The sequence below is a fragment of the Bos grunniens genome, chromosome 15 (assembly GCF_055505025.1).
Source record: "Bos grunniens cultivar Pamir isolate PY7600 chromosome 15, Bosgru_T2T1.0, whole genome shotgun sequence".
In the NCBI taxonomy this organism is placed as follows: Eukaryota; Metazoa; Chordata; class Mammalia; order Artiodactyla; family Bovidae; genus Bos; species Bos grunniens.
This window is the reverse complement of record NC_141179.1, coordinates 12,389,391-12,408,113: the sequence shown is the minus strand read 5'-3', so window position 1 is coordinate 12,408,113 and position 18,723 is coordinate 12,389,391. Positions and strand designations below refer to the sequence as shown.

Below are 18,723 nucleotides of genomic sequence, written 5' to 3'. Positions count from 1 at the left end.
GATGCTGTGAAAGTACTGCACTCAATATGCCAGCAAATTTGGAAAACTCAGCAGTGGCCACACGACTGGAAAAGGTCAGTTTTCATTCCAATCCCAAAGAAAGGCAATGCCAAAGAATGCTCAAACTACCGCACAATTGCACTCATGTCACACGCTAGTAAAATAATGCTCAAAAGTCTCCAAGCCAGGCTTCAGCAACACGTGAACTGTGAACTTCCTGGTGTTCAAGCTAGTTTTAGAAAAGGCAGAGGAACCAGAGATCAAATTGCCAACATCCACTGGATCATAGAAAAAGCAAAAGAGTTCCAGAAAAACATCTATTTCTGCTTTATTGACTATGCCAAAGCCTTTGACTGTGTGGATCACAATAAACTGTGCAAAGTTCTGAAAGAAGTTCTGAAAGAGATGGGAATACGAGACCACCTGACCTGCCTCTTGAGAAATGTGTATGCAGGTCAGGAAGCAACAGTTAGAACTGGACATGGAACAACAGACTGGTTCCAAATAGGAAAAGGAGTACATCAAGGCTATATATTGTCACCCTGCTTATTTAATTTACATGCAGAGTACGTGATGAGAAACGCTGGGCTGGATGAAGCACAAGCTGGAATTGAGATTGCTGGGAGAAATATCAATAACCTCAGATATGCAGATGACACCACTCTTACTGCAGAAAGTGAAGAAGAACTAAAAAGTTTCTTGATGAAAGTGAACGTGGAGAGTGAAAAAACTGGCTTAAAGCTCAACATCAGAACACAAAGATCATGGCATCTGGTCCCATCACTTCATGGGAAATAGATGGGGAAACAGTAGAAACAGTGTCAGACTTTATTTTTTGGGGCTCCAAAATCACTGCAGATGGTGACTGAAGCCATGAAATTAAAAGGCGCTTACTCCTTGGAAGAAAAGTTATGACCAACCTAGATAGCATATTCAAAAACAGAGACATTACTTTGCCAACAAAGGTCCGTCTAGTCAAGGCTATGGTTGTGAGAGTTGGTCACGTATGGATGTGAGAGTTGAACTGCGAAGTCTTGGTTCAGTCTCTAGCAAATGAATATTACTTGTTAAAGCTACATTTGTTTGTGAAGGTACAGTCTGTCCAGACAGATAATTTTGCATACCTGTATGCTAATATGACTATGTCAATAGATATTACTAGAAAGTGTAGTCATTATTCTAGTGAGAAATACACAGGCTAATCTAAGTGGGAAATTATAGATATATCTATAAAACTGTTTGGTGTTCAATATTCTGTTTTATCAATATCACCACACTAAGCCAATATAAGAGGTTACTTTGAGCAAATAATCTAGTCTTTTTAGATTTTCAACAGATCTTTGAATTTAGGCAAGTTACTTAACTCTCCCTGATTATTTTCATCATATATAAAACAAATGTGGTACTTACACATACCTCACAGGGCTACCTTTAAAGTTAATAGAATTAATCACATGTAAAGCACTTAAATCAGCACTTGGCACATAGTATTTTAGATTTTTCCTAGGTATTTTTGCTACTAGTCAGAATCCAGGTTTTGCAGATATACCCTAATAAGACCATGCCAGGTTATACCCTTGCTTAGGAATCAATTATTTTCTGTATTTAATTGTTGGCATTGTTGTCCTGGAATTGATCATCTTTTATTATTGGACTGATGGAAAAAACATAAGGAAAATAAGATAGACTCAGAGTTATTAAAGCTCTTTTTATGACATTCTGCTCGAGACACTCCTCATGACATTTTAAAATTGCCTCAGATACATCATAGAGTGCCTGCTCTTACCTCACTTAGATGGATTGCTGATAATTAAAAATCAATCTCATCTGCCATTATTATATTGTTAAGCTGGCAAAGATTAAGTTTCTTAAATATCAGTTAGATCAGACACAACCTCATCTACCAAATTCAGTCTATAGGCAACAACCTGTACCAAAATCTCTGTCCTTATCACTAAATCTCATGAGCAAATATCCAAAGAATAATACACCTACATTTATTTGTTTGCTTTGTTATTATACTGTGATTGGAGTGGTCTGTTCTGATTTGGTTCATATTATGCCTCACTCACATGGACAAGGGTTTCTGTGGGCTTTGTATTTTTCAACCTCCAACCACTATATCTAATTTGTTTCTATCACAGTGATTAGCATATTTCCTGAAGTAAGGACAGTATTCAAATTGATGAGATTCTTTTCCTTACTTTTACAAGTTTTTGTGAGTTGTTAAAAAAAATAGTACCCTCTTAAATTGTTTACAATGTAAATTACTTACACCTGTCTTGAAATCATTTTGTCATCTCAAGAAGAAAATTGTATATTCTTCACTTTTAATTCAGTAGCTTTACATCTAGAAATTTGTGCTAATAAAACCCTTGGAGAGTTCCATAAGAATCATGTATACAATTTGCATAATAAGATTATTTACTAAATTTTGGTAATAGAAAATAAAAAAGTAATGACATAATATTGCCAGTGATGTTAAATTAAATTAAAATTATTTCACATAAATTTATATCAATCATATCCAAATTATTGTGTAAGTGTGTTGAATATGGCAATTGAAGCTTAAAAGCAGTTAGCTATAATTTTGTTTGAGTAAATTTATAATATTTTTGCATTATATATATTGTATATATTTTTATATTATATATTGTATTATATACTTATATTGCATATTTTTACAAACTCTATCCTATTTAAATTAATCCTCATCTTGGAGACATAATAAGGAGGCAGAATGGTTGGAATAAAATGTGTTTAATCTTGGCTTTCAATTTAAATAATATACTGCAACAATTGCCTATTAAAAGAATCTGTATTAATTCCCTCTTCCTTCTCTTAGCTAAATAAAAATATCTGGTCTATAGGTATTTAACAGAGTAAAATAATTAGGAACACTGTAGATAACAGATTCTGATATCAAGTAGATTATGTGCTTACCAAATGGGGAATTGGTAAATGTTGAAGGAATTCTACCAATATTCTCATCTCATCTAAGCATGACGTAAAAAACATATATTGTAAGTACTATATACAGTTTTAGAAATATAGTCAGGCTTCCCAGGTAGCTGAGCTGGTAAAGAATCTGCCTGCAATGCAGGAGACCTGGGTTCAATCCCTGGGTTGGGAAGATCCCCTGGAGAAGGGCATGGCAACCCACTCCAGTATTCTTGCCTGGAGGAGACTGATGGGCTACAGTTCATGGGGTTGCAAAGAGTCGGACATGACTGAGTGATACAGCACAGCACAGCACAGCACAGCACAGCACAGCACAGACATATAGTCTCATTTAGGCTAGTGGAGAAGGCAATGGCACTCCACTCCAGTACTCTTGCCTGGAAAATCCCATGGACGGAGGAGCCTGGTGGGCTGCCGTCTATGGGGTCGCACAAGGTTGGACATGACTGAAGCGACTTAGCAGCAGCAGCAGCAGCAGCAGCAGCAGGCTAGTGTACCAGTTTTCTGTGTAGTTAATAGTGCCAGAAACGTGGTACTAGTAGTTTCCAGGTTTACAGAGTTCTTGAAATTGTGATTATTAACAAATATCTTCATGCGTCCAAGACCAGAAAGAAAAAAGGAATTGTAATTACTTTTACAATTGATTGAGAAAACTCTAAATTAATTGAATTTACTAGGAATCATGAGAATTAGATTTTTTATCATCAGCAGAATGGGTATTCAAGACCTCAGTCAATACTACAAAGTAACAGTAATCAAAATGGTATGGTACTTGTACAAAAACAGGAATATAAGTAATGGAACAGGATTGCCCAGAAATGGACTCATACACTTATTCTCAGTTAATTTACAGCAAACGGAGCAAGAATGTACAATGGAGAAAAAGTTTCCTCAATAAGTGGTGTTGGGAAAACTGGATAGTTATATATAAAACAATGAAATTAGTCTAACGCCATATACAAAAATAAACTCAAAATTGATTAAATATGTAAGTATGAAACCAGTTATTATAAAAGCCCTAGAGGAAAACATAGGCAGAACACTGACATAAATTACAGCAATATTTTTTGGATCCATCTCCAAGATAATGGAAATTAAAACAAAAATACTAGGTAATGGAAATTAAAACAAAAATACAAGGTAATAGAAATATAAACAAAAATACTGCTTACATGCTGCTGCTGCTGCTAAGTCACTTCAGTCGTGTCCAACTCTGTGCGACCCCATAGATGGCAGCCCACCAGGTTCTCCCATCCCTGGAATTCTCCAGGCAAGAACACTGGAGTGGGTTGCCATTTCCTTCTCCAGTGCATGAAAGTGAAAAGTGAAAGTGAAGTTGCGCAGTCGTGTCCAACTCCTAGCGACCCCATGGACTGAGGCCTTCCAGGCTCCTCTGTCCATGGGATTTTCCAGGCAAGAGTGCTGGAGTGGGGTGCCATTGCCTTCTCCGACTGCTTACATAAAGGATCTTAAAAAGTACAAATGAACCTATTTACAAAACAGAAACAGACTCACAAATTTAGACGATGAATTTAGGATTACCAGTTGTGAAAGGTGGGGGGATGGAATAGTTAGGGAATTTGGGATTGACATGTATGCCCTGCTAGATTTAAAATGAATAATCAACAAGGACCTACTGTATAGCATAGGGAATTCTGCTCAGTATTATGTAACAACATGCAAGGGAAAATAATTAAATAAAAATAGATGCAATTATATGTATAAGTGAATCAATTTCCTGTAAACCTGAAACTACATTTTTAATCAACTACACTCCAATATAAAATAAAAAGTAAAAGCAAGCAAATTAAAAAGGATAATAGCAACCAAGAAAAAAAAAAATGGACGTAATTAATCTTAAAAGCATTTGCACAGCAAAGGAAACCATAAAGAAAATGAAAGGACAACTTTTGGATTGGGAGACTATATTTTCAAAGAAAGCTACTGACAATGGATTAATTTCCAAAATGTACAGAAAGCACATGAAACTCAATATCAATAAAAACAGCCCAATCAAAAATTGAGCAAAGGCATAAATAGATATTTCTCCAAAGAAGACATATAGATGGATAGCAGGTACATGAAAAGATGCTCAATGTTGCTGATTATTAGCGAAATGCATATCAAAACTACAATGAGGTATTCCCTCACACCAGTCAGAACGAGCATCATCAAAATATCTACATGATAAATGCTAGAGAGGATGTGAAGAAAAAGAATCATGCCCCCTACACTATTGCTGGAGATGTAAATTTTTGCAGTCATTATGGAGATTCTTTAATAAACTGAAAATAGGGTTACCATATGAATCAGCTAGTCCCACTTTTGGGCATATATCCAGAGGAAACACTAATTCAAAAAGATACATGCACCTAAATGTTCATAGCAGCACTATTTGCAATAAGCCAAGACATGGAAGCAATCTAAACATCTATTGATAGATGAATGGATAAAGATGTTGTATATTTATACAGAAGAATATGACTGAACCATAAAAAAGAAATAATGCCATTTTCAACAACATGGATGGACCTAGATATTATCACATTAAATGAAGTAGATCAGAGAAAAACAAATATAAATATACATCACTTATTTGTAGAATTAAAAAAAAATGATACAAATGAACTTTTTTACAAAGCATAAATAGATTCACAGATGTAGAAAACAAATTTATAGTTACCAAAGAGGGGAGGAAGATAAATTAAGAGTTTAGGATTAACATATACATACTACTATATATAAAATAGGCAAACAGGAAGTATGAAAAATATAGCATAGGGAACTATACTCAATGTCTTACAATAACATAATGAAAACCTGGCATTGGAATTTTGTAAAGTTAAGGGCCAGGAAAATCACCCTGTCAGGAAGGTTCCAGTCTATATATTACCCTCAAACATTTAGAACTTGTAATAAGTTTTTAGTCTTCAATAATTGAATTCAGGGAATCGATCAAAGGTTAGTGACTGAAAATCAAGAAAAATCTTTTACATTAAAAGGGATTATTAAAAAAAAAAAAACAACAGAAAAATGTGCAACTTTCAGGAAGCCAATTATGAAGGTTTAAAAGTATCCTCAAAAATTTTTAATTACAGGCTCAATTCAGTAAAATAAATAAGTTATTGCAACCATTGAACAAGTATAGTATACAAATTAAGGAAAGAGAAATAAGAGCTCTTTGCTCTTGAACATTAAAAAACATGATGAAGAGAGGATTCAGGAAAAGTGTGAAAATGAAGTTGGTGTTATCTCCAAGAAAATAACTTAAAACAAAAAACAGAAGCTGAAGAGAAAGTAGAAAAATTAGAAGACAAATCTTATTAAGAATAAGAGAATTTCATAAATAGAAAATAAAACCTAGAGAAAAAAATTATCCTTGAAATATGTAAGAGCATTTCTTAAGAGGGAAAGACAACACTGACAATGAATGAAAACAGACTGTATCATCACAAAACTGTCGAAAATATAGGACAAAGATAAAATGAGAATGATTTTGCAGATCAGTAAAAGTGCTAATATAAATATAAAACTTATTATATGAACCATAACCTTTTTAACATCAAATGGGGGTACTATTACTAATTACATTGTAAAAGCAGACATAGAAGGAGACTGTCTCAGGCAAATGGGGACATGAAACAAACCTACATATAACTCAGTACCAAGAATGACTTCATTTTCATTGCAAGACTGGAAAAGAAATTTTATGGGACACATCCTTCAAAATTCTGAGGAAAAGATTTACAGCCAGGAATTCTATTTCTGACCAAAAGTAGTGTCAATATACACCAGATTTTGAAAGAAAAGAAAGATAGCTTTTGGAGGATTGTACTCTATCAATAAGTGAGAAAAAAAATACATATGACACAGAAACAAAAGATGCAAAAATCAAGATAGGTAGAGGAATTGTTTAGATTATAGCAAAGGAGGACCGATGGTACAACAGATGGAGAAGGCAGCCTAATTTGATTCGTGTAGGAAAATGGGCTCTGGAAAGGACTCTCTTAGGGATATTAACTAGTGGACTTATGCGGTATGTCTAAACTTCCAGAGAATATTTAGATAACTGGTTAGAGTTAGTTTTTTGTTTTTTTTTTTAATGAAGATTGCATGTAATATAAAGGTAGCAAAAATCACACAAATGACTGACTTCCAGGAAAACAGAGTTGCGTAAGAAGGAAAGTTAATTATGGTTTTTAAAAAATAGCTCAGATTTGACTAGGATTTGGAGCATCATATCAAAGTAAACAATGAATGGTGTTCTCACCAAAATTACAACATGACCAAGTTTCAAGAATAGGTGAATGAGAAGAGTATGTAAGTTGATGAATAAGGTTGGAAGAGGAATGTGCCTGTGGAAGGATAGCAAATTACCCACCAGAAGTGATTAGTTCATGCTTTCATGCCTAAAACTAAAAACTCTAGAGAGCCAACATTAACATGTTTCTTAGAGGTATGCATATAAATTCTAAAATGATTACTTGAAAGAGATTAAAGTTTGGTTTGCTCTGATGAGAATGAAGTTATATTAAAAAAAAGATGCAGCAGAGAAGCTGTTATTTTTCATCACAAACATTATAGAATTGACTGACCATTAATATGTTCATAGAATTTTGTTTGAAATTAAAACTAAAAAGATATAGAAGGCAATATATATATGACATAAATTGAGTTCAATCTACTTTTATGGTTCCAAGATGCAGTTTCCTAAAGTGTAGGGAATCTCTATGCTGTTCTCTCTTGTCCTAAGATAATAATCGTCGTCTTATTTAGACTAAAAGATATTAGAATATAAATGGTTCAGAGTTTGACTTGATGCACTAACCCTTGCTACATAATCTCCACTAAAGCAGTCTATAATTCAGCATCATATATAGCACATTGAAGGTAAGCAAGAAATATTGTCAGATATGTATCTACAGTGTTGGATGGCCTATAGAGTGTTTGAAATGGCAACCCACTCCAGTATTCTTGTCTGAAAAATCCCTTCCACAGAGGAGCCTGATGGGCTATAGTCTGAAGGATCATAAAGAGTCAGACACAACTGAGCATCTAAGCACACAGCATTGTGTTTGATTTATGTAAATTAAAATTTTGTAGGAATATTCACAAACTGACTAAAAAGAAAGGGTATTCTAAATAGAATAATAATTAAATAGCTCAAAATTAAGAATTATTGAAAATATTGTGAAAAATGTAAAAGAATTAGAATTTTAGATTGGCACTTGAATTGTGTCAGTGGGCCATAATGGTGATTTGATGGTGGGAGTCATTTTGAAGATTAAATTATATTTTTGAAATCTTTAGTTGGATAATTATGTACATAAATACAATTAAGTTTGATCTAGTTATTTTGGTCCATGGAAATTTTACTGGTTTTAAATTTTAAATGATGAGAGGTTATAGATACAAATACTGTAAAATTGAAAACTACATGTAGAATGTGAAATGTTTTCACAGGTATGTGGTGATGTGTCTTAATTGATGATTTAACACAGCAGTCCCCATACATTTTGGCACCAGATTTTGTAGAAGATAATTTTTCTGTGGATCAGGGTAAGGGGATGATATTTGGATAATTAAAGCACATTGCATTTATTTTGCACTTTATTTCTATTATTATTCCATCAATTCCACCTCACATTATGAGGCATTAGATCTCAGAGGTTGTGGTCCCCTGATTTAACATATATACACATACATGTATATACAAATATATATATGTGTGTGATGAGTTATGAATTCATATTATAAAAATAAAAGGGTCTTTAATCAAGTAGGAAGTGTGTGGTGTACGTCAATGCGAAGACAGAAAAATTAAGTGGCTGAGATTAGTGATGATAACGACTATGAACATGTGATAGCAGTGTCACCAGAATGGAAACAAAAGGAATGTCAGAATCTCTAATCTTCATTGTCTAATTTGTTTTGGAGTAGAAATGTGCTTATTTGACATTACATACAAAGAAATTTAATCTGAGAGAAGTATATGAATGTCTCAAGGGTACACAGTAATTTAAAGATTGAGGTGTTAAACCCCAATTCAACCTGGTTACATATCCAAAGTTCAGTTTGCCATTGTACACTACTCTTTTATTTTACACAGTTTCAGAGGAATTTTATGATTGTTCTATCACTGCTGCAAACTATAATCTTCTACTACCATCATCATCCCCACTATATCTGGATAATATACTGTAGGTACAAGGGATTGATAGAAGCTTTCCCATATTGTTTTTGCCAAGACGGACCTGGTATACAGTCACTGGAGTTCTGTACATCCTGGGTGTTAAATGCATGTCTTGTGATAAATACATAAGTGAAGTAATGAATTCATTTTTAGTGGTAAAGTTTTGGCAATTTAAAGTAATGTTCCTTGAGAGAAAACTGATCATGTTTTGACAAAAATTACCTTAGTGTCCTGGTCAGAAGGAGAATATTCAAGCTTCACTGAACTATTTTTTTTCTGACTCAGTGTAGTATCCTCTATTTTCTTTAAAGACTTTATATTTCTGTATGCATTTAGTGGAAAAGTTACTTATCGAGATTTCGGAGACTAGTCATGTAATAATATGCAGACTTTCAAGTCGTAGATCAGATAATCCATTTCAAGTACATATTTTCAATGAAATGTGTTTTTATTTAATGGTCCTTTGTTTATAGTTTTTTTTTTTCCTACTATGAATGACAATATAAGGAAAATAAATGAAAATTGAAGCAAGCTGCCTTGGGCTTGATTCTCTGTACTTGATCAGAGGGAATACATTTTCATCATACAGTAAATTTCCGCTGAAGTAAAATTTCCACATCTTATGGGAGGTATATAAAAAAAACAAACAGGCAAATAATTCATGTGCTCTTCTACGTTATAATGTCAAATAAAAATTCTGTTGTACTTTCAAAGTCTGTAAATTCATTGAGACAGATATTAAACTATGATTTGTTATATTGTAAATTCAAATCTATCTAAGAAACAGAATGCTGCAAATTTCTTTCATTTAATGTTGAAAATATGACTCTAACATGGATATTCAAAATATATATAAGAATTACCTAATAGAGACATCTTACATGGTATCTTATAAATTGTATATATTTTGAAGAATAAACACTTAAAGAACACATCAGTTCAGTTCAATTCAGTTCAGTCGCTCAGTCGTGTCCGACTCTGTGACCCCATGGACTGCAGCACGCCAGGCCTCCCTGTCCATCACCAAATTCAGGAGTTTACCGAAACTCATGTCCATTGAGTTGGTGATATCATCCAATCATCTCATCTTCTGTTGTCCCCTTCTCCTCTGCCTTCAGTCTTTCCCAGTATCAGGGTCTTTTCAAATGAGTCAGTTATTCACATCAGGTGGCCAAAGTATTGTAGTTTCAGCTTCAGAATCAGTACTTTCAATGAATATTCATCACTGATTTCCTTTAAGATGGACTAAGTTGGATCTCCTCTCAAGAGTCTTCTCCAATACCACAGATCAAAAGCAGCAATTTTTCAGTGCTCAGCTTTCTTTATAGTCCAACTCTCACATCCATACATGAATACTGGAAAAACCATAGCTTTGACTAGATGGACCTTTGGTGGCAAAATAATGTCCTTGCTTTTTAATATGCTGTCTATGTTGGTCATAACTTTTCTCCCAAGGAGCAAGTGTCTTTTAATTTTATAGCTGCACTCATCATCTGCAGTGATTTTGGAGCCCCCCAAAATAAAGTCTGACACTGTTTCCACTGGTTCCCCATCTATTTGCCTTGAAGTGATGGGACCAGATGCCATGATCTTACTTTTCTGAATGTTGAGTTTTAAGCCAAATTTTTCACGCTCCTCTTTCATTTTCATCAAGAGGCTCTTTAGTTCCTCTGCTTTCTGCCATTAGGGTGGTGTCATCTGCATATGTGAGGTTATTGATATTTCTCCCAGTAATCTTGATTCCAACTTGTGCTTCATCCAGCCTAGTGTTTCTCATGATATATTCAGCATATAAGCATGGTGACAATATACAACCTTGACGTACTTCTTTCCCAATTTGGGAAATAAAGCAGAAGTTGATATTTTTCTGGAACTCTCTTGCTTTTTCGAAGATCCAATAAATGTTGGCAATTTGATTTCTGGTCCCTCTGCCTTTTCTAAATACAACTTGAACATCTGGAATTTCATGGTTCATGTACTGTTGAAGCCTGCCTGTGAGAATTTTGAGTATTATTTTACTAGCGTGTGAGATGAGTGCAATTGTGCTGCAGTTTAAGCATTCTTTGGCATTGCCTTTCTTTGGGATTGGAATGAAAACTGACCTTTTCCAGTCCTGTGGCCATTGATGGGTTTTCCAAATTTGCTGACATACTGAGTGCAGCACTTTCACAGCATCATCTTTTAGGATTTGAAATAGCTCAACTGGAATTCTATCACGTCCACTATTTTTGTTCATAGTGATGCTTCCTGAGACCCACTTGACTTTGCATTCCAGGATGTCTGGCTCTAGTTGAGTGACCACACCACTGTGATGATAATCTGGGCTGTGAAGATCTGTGTATTCTTGCCACCTTATCTTACTATCTTCTACAAAAGTAAAAAGACAGGAAGAAAATATGACTTCATATATTTTGGTATCCCATTCTATCTAATATACTATAAGTAAAAATAACATTATTTAATATTTCCAATATTATTTAACTTCAAAGAAGTGGCTATTTTGCACATAGATTCCTTTATCCCAATACACGAAAAGGCAGCAACAAATAAGATAAACCAAACAGAAGAGCCAGGTGGGCTATAGTCCATGGGATCACAAAGAGTTGGACATGACTGAGCAACTAACACAGACTTGTTCAGATACAAAATAAAAAGAGAAGGACTTACGCTACCTTAAACTCACCTTCCAAAGTGTACAAAAATAATTCTTATGTAAGGTAACCCACCAGCTTCATCTGTCCATGGTATTCTCCAGGCAAGAATATTGGACTGGATTGCCATTTCATTTTCCAGGGGATCTTCCCAACCAAGCGACTGAACCCAGATCTCCCTCATGGCTAGCAGATTCTTTACCATCTGAGCCACCAGGGAAACTCTGTAAGATAACAGATAGCACTCAAATATAATTTAAAAGCTTTTTCTGGTTAAAATTATAGAGATTATCATTTGCATAGCAAAAAGAGAGAAACAGAGAAAATTTAAGGAAGAACATGATCGCCTTAATGCTAAGGGCTCCAAATTACAGAGATAATGCAAGCTGTGCATATCAGGGCAGTCTAACCAATTGTTTGCCATCAGCTAAGCACTATAAATCAATACAAGGACCAAAGGCTCTGCCAACAACAAATATAAAGGAAAAATAGCAACATAATTTCTGTGAAACAGAATTATCTACAGAAACATCAATGTTCAATTATATATAGAATATTATAAGTTACTTAGAGTAAAAATGGCCAATAAGAACTGAAATGGAATAAGGAATAGTATCAGATCTTATAGATATTCCAATAGGAGAGGATGCAATATAGAGTCAGACCCAATGGAAATATACAAACATCCTTAGAATGACTTCATGATTCAAGTTGCCTTTGAGTGTGTGAACAGGTTCATCCTATATCAAAATAAATGTCTTTATGATCTACTTCCTGGCTTTAGGTTTAGCCAGGAATCAAACCCAGGTCCCCTGCATTGCAGGTAGATCCTTTACAGTTTGAGCCATCAGGGAAGCCCCACTTTGGAAGTATCCATGCAGGACTCACACAAGCACACAAATGCACACAAACACTAGTTTAACTAAATAAATGTAAACTATGGTACATACATACAGTGAACTATTATGAGCCTGTTAAAATAGATAAGAAAAATAATTGCTAAAAGCTAATATGGGGTGGTTGTCTGAATATATTGCTAAGTAAGAAAGCAATGTGAAGAAGAATAGAAATGTTCATCCATTGCTGGTAGGAATACAAAAATGGTACATCCACTTTGGATAATATTTTAGAATTTTCTTACATAACTAAACATGGGCTTCACAGGTGGCAGGGTGATAAAGAATTCACCTGCCAATGCAAGAGACTCGAGTTCAATCCTTGGGTTGAGAAGATCCCCTGGAGGAGGAAATGGCAACCCACTCCACCATTCTTGCCTGGAAAATTCCATGGACAGAAGAGTCTGGTGGGCTACACAGCCCATGGGGTCACAAAGAGCTCATGCACAAAACAAAGCATACTCTTACAATATAGTCCAGCAATCACCCTCTTAGTTATTTAGCTAAAGGAGGAAATGAACTATGGTGTTGGAGAAGACTCTTGAGAGTCCCTTGGACTGCAAGGAGATCCAACCAGTCCATCCTAAAGGAGATCATTCCTGGGTGTTCATTGGAAGGAATGATGCTAAAAGCTGAAACTCCAATACTTTGGCCACCTGATGCAGAGAGCTGACTCATTTGAAAAGACCCTGATGTTGGGAAAGATTGAGGGCAGGAGAAGGGGATGACAGAGGATAAGATGGTTGGATGGCATCACCAACTCAATGGACATGGGTTTGGGTGGACTCCAGGAGTTGGTGAAGGACAAGGAGGCCTGGCATGCTGCTGTTCATGGGGTCACAAAGAGTGACACGACTGAGCAACTGAACTAAACTGAGGAAATGAATGTGCAATCTAAATGACAAAAAACTGAAGAGACATAACAAAATAGAAGCAGTTGTAGATACAGAGAAAAAAACATGTGGTTACCATGGTGCTTGGTGGGAGCGAGGAAAGAAATAAGCAAGGGACATTAAGAGGTATCGATTTCCACTGCAAAACAAATAAGTCACAAGTATAAAACAATAATGTGGAGAATATAGTCCAGAATGAAGTAATAATATCTTTGTGGTGACATAACATAACTAGGCTTATGTTGGTGGTCATTTAGACAGTGCATAGAAAATAACACCATGCTGTATGTATGGGAAGCCAGCGAGGGTAAAATAAAAGTGTTTAATAGTTCCCTATCACAAAGGTCTAGTGGGGAGATGGAAAAACTATTTCCAATTAAGTGACTGAAGCAATTTGTGCATTTAAAAGGTGGATCTTTATGATTGTCCTGATTTACAATCTCGTTCTTGTAAAGTATAGCAGCAGGAATCTGAAAAGTGATGCATAACGCTTTGTTATTAGGGGCCACATTTTTTACTAAGTGAACTGAACTGCATGCTTCCTAGGAGATGCCTAATACAGTTTCAGCTTGTTGCTGAACCTCCTTATCTGGATTAGCTAAAGCTGTAACAGTGCACAATAGGAAGGAGCTCACTGCCACATGGCTGCCATCTCAGAGTGCTTTAAAAGTGGTGAGAAACTCAATAGCCTTTGCTGTCAAGTTCATGACAATGCACACAGACTGTTTTCTTCCTTTTGACAGTGGACCCAGCTGCTGTATTAACTCTTCTCTAATTGGTCCTTGCAGGAAATTTTTCCCATCCAACTTAAAGACTTTTACCATTTGGTCCATTTTAACTAATTTACAATTGTGCAGTAGCCATTTATAGGATTCAGGATTGACATCACTAGCAAACACAGTGAAGTTTTTCTTTGCTGCTGGAATGGCCAACGGCCCAGTCCTAGCAAAAACATCAAATAGGACATCCCCAGATTTGAGAAGTTCTGTAATATGTTGCGTTCTGTGGAGAGACAAGGATTCCAGTAGACTTTTGAAAAATCAAATTCATAGGTGTAATTGTTTTCTCAAACCTTGGTCACCATATTCTCCTCTCCAGTATTATCAATATTATTGATTTTATTTACTGCTGATGTGATTCCTGGATTTTTGCCAATCATAACTTGGCCAATTAAATGCTTGTAAGGTGGTTGGTGAACTCAAAGTTTCAGGTGGGCAGTGTGCCCAACTCTGCTAAACCCTGAGGTCACATCTTGATCTTCAGGAAGCACAGCTCTCAAGATTTCTTCAGATTTAAAGTTTCCACAAGCTAGTTCCAAATTATATTTCAATATCTGTGGATTGACATTAAGATGCTTTAAAATACTGAGTTATTCTTCCTCAAAGGAATCAGTGGTAAACATTTTATAGGGATCCAACATAAATAGTCTACCTTCTTCATCTTCTGGATCTTCAATCACACATTTTAGGCCTGGATCCTGCAGTGTTGTCCTTTCAAGGGATCACAACACTTTATTGAGTATTTCTTTCCTCTCTTTAAGCTCAGGGATGACGTCTGTCTTTTTAAAAGCTGTTCTATCAGGTTCTGTCATTCCTTGAACACCAGAGGGTGGGGAAAACAATTCAGAGTCTCTGTGATTTGTTTCTATTTCAGGCATGGTTGAGAATCTTTCTCTTTGATCCAACAAGAAAATACCAGGTGCTCTGCTAAGCTTCTGTATCAGTGATGCCCAAGGGGGTAGAATCAGTGATGCTTACTCAGTCATTCTTCAGCTTTCCACTTTGAGAAGTCTTCTTAAGAATCCACATTGCTTCAATAAGCTCCTCATTCTCTGGTACAGCTCGGATCTTCATGTTGTATAATAAGAACTAATACAGTGTGGTAGGTCAATTATACTTCAAGACAAACAACAAGGCATACAAACAAACTCATGGAAAAAGAGATCAGATTTTTCATTACCAGAGACAGAGGGTGAAGGAAGGGGAATTGGATGAAGAAGGTCAAAAAGGGCTACAAAGGTAGACTTGATTAAGCTTAGTGAGAAAGGCTTGCAGAAAGTTGAGATAGGCCTGGGTAAGCATCTTGTGCCTAAAAATTAGCCAAGGTGTGAATACAAAAGAAGAATTCTTGAGTAAAATTAAAAGTGCTACCCCAGTGTACACATGTGAATGGTAAGACAAGGAAATGGATTGTTGAAATGGAGACATTTTAGTGGTCTGGATGTAGGATCAAATCCATCAAAACATTTCCTTAAACCAAAAGTGAATCCAGAGCAAGGCACTAACTTTCTTCAATTCTGTGAAGGCTGAGAGATGTGAGGAAGGTACAGAAGAAAAGTTTGAAGCTAGAAGATGTTTATTCATGAGGTTTAAGGAAAAAAGTTATTTCCATAATATCTTGTGCAATGTGAAGCAGCAAGTGCTGATGTAGAACTGCAGCAAGTTATCCAGAAGATCTAGATAAAATAATAAATGAAGTTGCTATACTAAACAGCAGAGAAGGAAATGGCAACCCACTCCAGTGTTCTTGCCTGGAGAATCCCAGGGACAGGGGAGCCTGGTGGGCTGCCATCTATGGGATCGCACAGAGTCGGACATGACTGAAGAGATTTAGCATAGCATGCATACTAAACAGCAGATTTTTAGTGCAAACAAAGCAGATTTATATTGAAAGAGGATGCCATCTAAGACGCTCATAGCTAGTAAAGAGAAGTCAGTGCCTGGCTTAAACATTTCACAGAACAGAGTGACACTCTTTTTAGGGCCTGATGTAATTGATGACTTAAAGATGAGGCTGATGCTCTTTTACCATCTAGAAAATCTTATGATCCTTAAGAATTATGCTAGATTTACTCTCCTATGCTCTGCAAATGGAAAAGCAAAGCCTGGATTACAACACATCTGTTCACAACATGGCTTACTGAATAGTTTAAGCCCACTGTAAAGAACTAATAAAAAAATAATAATAAAAATCCTTTCAAAGTAATACTGTTCATTGACAGTGTACCTGGTAAACCAAGAATTCTGATGGAGATGTGCAATAAGATTCATGTTCCTTTCATGCCCACTGACATAAATTCATTTGCAACTCATAGATCAAGAATTAAGATCAAATTTCAAAGTTTTAATTTCAAGGGTTACATTTCATAAGGCTATAGCTGCCACAGATATAGTGATTTATCTAATAGATCCGGACAAATTAAATTAAATGGTAAAGATTCATCATCCTAGATACCCTTAAAAATATTTGTGATTCAGAGGAAGAGGTCAAATATAAATATTAAAATGAGCTTTGAAGAAGTTGATTCCAATCTTGATGATTTGGAGGGGTTCAAAACTTCAGTGGAGAAAGTAACTGCAGATTCAGTGGAAATAGCACGAGAAGTGGGATAAGAAATAAATCCAAAAGGTGTGTGAGTTGCACAATCTCATAAGAAATACTTGAAGGGATGAGAATGTGCTTCATATGCATGAGGAAATAAAGTGATTTTTTGAGATGAAAACTACTGCTGGTGAAGATTCTGTGAAGATCATTGAAATGACAACAGGATTGAGAATACTACATACATTTAATTGATAAAGAAGTGACAAAGTTTGAAGAGATGACTCCAATTCTGAAAGAAATTCCACTGTGGGTAAAATGCTATCAAACAGCATTGCATATTACAGAAAAAATCCTTTGTAAAAGGAAGGATCAATCACTGTGACAACTCTGTCTAATTTTAAGAAATTGCCAGAACCACCCCAACTTCAGCAACACCACTCTGATCAGATAGCAGTCATCAACATCAAGACAAGACCTTCCTCCAACAAAATGTTTTAACTCCTTGAAGACTCAGATGTTAGTTAACATTTTTAGCAATAAGATTTTTAATTATGTACATTCTTTTAAACATATATTGTTATTTCATATTTAATGGATTGATGTATAAACAACTTTTTTATATACTAGGAAATCAAAAAATGTATGTGACTTGCTTTACTACAACTTTCATTTGTTGCAGTAGACTGGAACTGAATCTGCAATGTCTCCAAGGTGTGCCTGTACCAAATTAATGACAAATACCTGAGAAGGAAAAAGTATAGCTAATCAAATAATTTTCAATAATCCAAGTAAATACATACACTGCTTGTAGAAGTTTGAAAGAGCTACAATGAAATTTGAACATTACTTAGTAGTTTCAAAAATTTTAAATGTATGTATTTATCAATTTCATAACTTTCATATATATTGTGGTACTGAGTAAATGAGTAAATACACTGGTAGAGCTGACAGCCAGAATTCTAAACATGGGAGAAAAGTGAAAGTGTTAGTTGTGTCCATCTCTTTGCGACCCTATGAACTATTGCCCACCAGGCTTCTCTGTCCGTGGGATTCTCCTGGCACGAACACTGGAGTGGGCATCCATTTCCTTCTTCAGAGGATCTTCTCAACTTAGGGATCAAACCTGTGTATACTGCATTGCAGGCAAATTCTTTAACATCTGAGCCACCAAGGAAGCAAATAAGGGAGAAAGAGATACAAAGTGTAATGGGAGAATTACAAGGGAAAGCCTTTTGGTATTGGGATGGAATTTGAGATTTCAATATAAATCTATAAATTATGAATTTATAATAAAACCTCAAATTCCAAATTTTATATATATATATATAAAATAAAACCTCAAATATCCAAATTGTGTGTGTGTGCTAATCATGTCCAACTCTTTGCCACCACATAGACTAGTATGCCAGGCTCCTCTGTCCATGGGGATTTCCAGGCAAGAGTAATGGAGTGGGTTGCCATGCACTCCTCCAGGGGATCTTCCTAACCCAGGAATTAAACTCACATCTCTTAGAACTCCTGCACTGGCAGGGAGGTTGTTTACCACTAGCACCACCTGAGAAACCCAATGTCAAAATTATCATATGCATGGTATATATTAAATATATATTATACTTTATTACCTATAGAAACACAATCCCTAGCTTTGTCTGTTGAAAACACCAAGACATAATGATAACAAACCAGCATACCTAGTACTGTAGACTGCTTGTCTACCACCAAATTTGTGTGCTGAAACCTAATCGCAGTACAATGGAATCTGGAAGTGAGACCTTCAGGACAGTGATCCCCAACATTTTTGACAC

General features: G+C 35.5%; 1 pseudogene; it reads right to left on the bottom strand.

Annotated features, from left to right (window-relative positions):
* Nucleotides 1–13,749: 13,749 nt before the first annotated feature.
* LOC147357327 (tRNA (guanine(37)-N(1))-methyltransferase pseudogene) lies at nucleotides 13,750–15,422 on the bottom strand (annotated as a pseudogene).
* Between the last annotated feature and the right edge of the window lie 3,301 nt (nucleotides 15,423–18,723).